At 45.0% G+C, this 2,666-nt stretch overlaps 1 long non-coding RNA gene across 1 annotated transcript in view; it reads left to right on the top strand.

Annotated features, from left to right (window-relative positions):
• Positions 1 to 498: 498 nt before the first annotated feature.
• Positions 499 to 2,666, top strand: part of LOC108802438 — a 4,419-nt gene continuing 2,251 nt past the window's right edge. The window contains exons 1-2 of the long non-coding RNA XR_001942221.1: positions 499 to 619; positions 2,116 to 2,245. This is a non-coding gene — a long non-coding RNA (uncharacterized LOC108802438). The remainder of the gene's footprint in view (positions 620 to 2,115; positions 2,246 to 2,666) is intronic.

Raw genomic sequence — 2,666 nt, 5'->3', positions numbered from 1 at the left:
CCATCGTATGTGAACCTGTACCTGGAGGGGATGAGACCAGGATTTATGAGCATGGGAGGATCTCTCTTTAAGCAGTGGTCTGACTCTCCCATCATCATTATAAGATCTTGGTAAAATTAATGCAACTCTGTATGGAACAAAATATTGTGACATTGCATAAGATTATCAGTAACAATGCAACAGCGAATGCTGTCATTTCTTTGGCCAGGTAGTATAGTTTAAAAGCATATGTGATGTGAATACTCTGCACAGAGTTGCCCACTAAGGATTTTACTGACAGCCATTATTTCTCGCTTTGGTTTGGCCCCACAGGACTGTAAAATGAGTGGCAACATCAAACATTTCTGCTTTAGTGACTTTGAAGAAAATAGAGGCTATAAGCGGGTCCTTCTGCAGCTCTTCGGGTTACCAGGAAATGGAAAATCTTCCTTCATCAACTCCTGTAAATTTGTCATCGATGGTGGTGTGTTTGTCGCCCACGCTAAGGCTGGAAACGGCTTCGGAGGAGAGACCAGAAAAAGAATCTCTTATGAGATCACCGAGTCAATATGCATGGTGGATAATCGGGGGATGCCAATCCTGAACAGGTTCCAGACGGGAGAGATTTTTGCTCAGCTTGGTAAAATTTTGAAAACATTGTGATAGTGTTATTGTTGTCAATGTTCACAGCAATGTGCAGTAACTATAAATCCCACCTTTGGCATCTAATAAAGAGGGACACGTTGGCATAAAGATGATATACGGGCCACATAGCATGCCACAGTGAAAAGTGAGCATGACAACACTAGATAGTTTTTTGACCATGGCATTATGAGGCATGGTTACATAGACTACAGGGACTGAATGCCACAGTCCTTGTACCCACAACATACCCTACAATTACTGTGCCACAAGCGACAATCTCACAGCCACACATAAACATAAGCACAAAGGATCATGTAAAATAAATTGAACTCGTTCATTACATATGCTTTTCTGCATACAGGATGTAGACATATTTTTATCGAAGCCCGTGGATGTGCATCTCAAACTTCCCCCTGTGAACAAAAAAAGTGAACCGTGAAATCACAGCACACAAAAACGTGCACAAGGGTGCAAGGTCCTTCCAAAGAAGGGACCTACTTTCCCGACCCCCCGGGGCGCAAGGCTCCTGACAGGGGTTGAGACTGTTGGTCCACCAACCCGAAGGCCGGCGGACCCATTTCCTTCGGGGACCTGCCGAAACAGGTCCCTCACAGTACTAGGCAAGTGGGATCTCCCGAAGAGAAACCCTCCTCCTAGGTGGGAGGAGGCAGAGAACCCCGTTTGAGGCACAGAACCTCCTCCCAGCGTCAGGAATAGGCCCGGAAGAAACCTGCACCTTTCGCACCTTTCGCATCTGTGGGTCAAATTTCAAAATAAAAAAGTGCCAATCGTGCATGAAGTGCTTAAATAAATCTAAAGTGCCAGTGCACCACACTGACAGGCCTTAGGGGCCGGAGTGCAAAAATATATTGCCCCGGACTAGCCATAAGGCCTGTCCAAGAGGCGTTGTGCAGAAAATTGCAATGTGGTGTGTGACCAAGTGATCAGTGAGTCAATGTGGGGTCCCACACCCAAGTGACTTCCTGAGCACCCCTGGGACGCCACCCCCAGGGGGCACAACATCACGGGCTTCTGCCGCCCCCGAACCCTCCAGCCTCGACCAAGCTTTGCATCTTGTTCAGTCAGTAGGCAATGGTGCCGAGGAAACTTCCCCTTCTGCCAACAGGGAGTCGCCTCAAGCACCTACCTTCACTCCTGAAGGTACTAGGCGACCGTCCGTCCCAAGGACAGTCCATGCCTTTCCCCTCTAGAACTGATAAGAACAGATACTACACTTGATCTTAGCCAAAAGGCCGAGAAGCCCCACGGTTGGTGTCACTGGGAGGACAGAACTTTGCAGGCACTACTGGGCAGGAGATCACTCCAGACCCGCAGGATATTGGGGAATATGCAGCAACTTATCATATCCCAAACATTGTTTCCATTGCTTGAAACTAATAAAAGGTGAAATCCGATGTAGGGGGAGATTGAGTAAAATCATTACAGGGTTTTTTTTTTCTTTTTGTTAATTATTTTTCTTGTATTGTCCAGGAAATTTGCTGCCTCTGAACCAGGATGTGGAATGGGTTGAAGACTATAATAGCAACGTGGACAGAATAATGGCTGAATCCTATAAAGATGACAATTTACGTGATTTAATTGTCCCGGTTTTTATACACAAGTAAGAGATAAAAATCTACAATGAGGTGACGTTTGATAAAGTGGAGACCGGCAGATAAACCTGTGATTGGATATATTAGCATCCTGTGCTTACATTCCTCTCTTTTTTGGTCATATTGGGACAGCAGTAGACATGTAAGCCGGCAAAAAAATTTGTTTAGTTTCAATTTGTTTCGGATGTTTCATTATTACGTTTTTTGGTTTTCGGGTCTGAAAGTCAATTTGTTTTGGCATTCGAATGAATCAAAATGTCGTTAATTTCGGATGAGTTAAATGATCATTACTAAAATGCTCATTGCAGAAAAGTGACACTGTATGTTTACTTTTTTCCTTTTAATTTCTGACACCACAAACAACAACAACAAAAAAAAACAATGTGGGGTCCCCCCCCCCCCCCAACTCCCCCAACCCCTCTGGGCCGT

This window comes from Nanorana parkeri, unplaced genomic scaffold (assembly GCF_000935625.1).
Source record: "Nanorana parkeri isolate BGI_ZX_2015 unplaced genomic scaffold, ASM93562v1 scaffold2862, whole genome shotgun sequence".
NCBI classification, from domain to species: domain Eukaryota; kingdom Metazoa; phylum Chordata; class Amphibia; order Anura; family Dicroglossidae; genus Nanorana; species Nanorana parkeri.
This window is presented reverse-complemented; position numbering and strand designations above follow the sequence as displayed.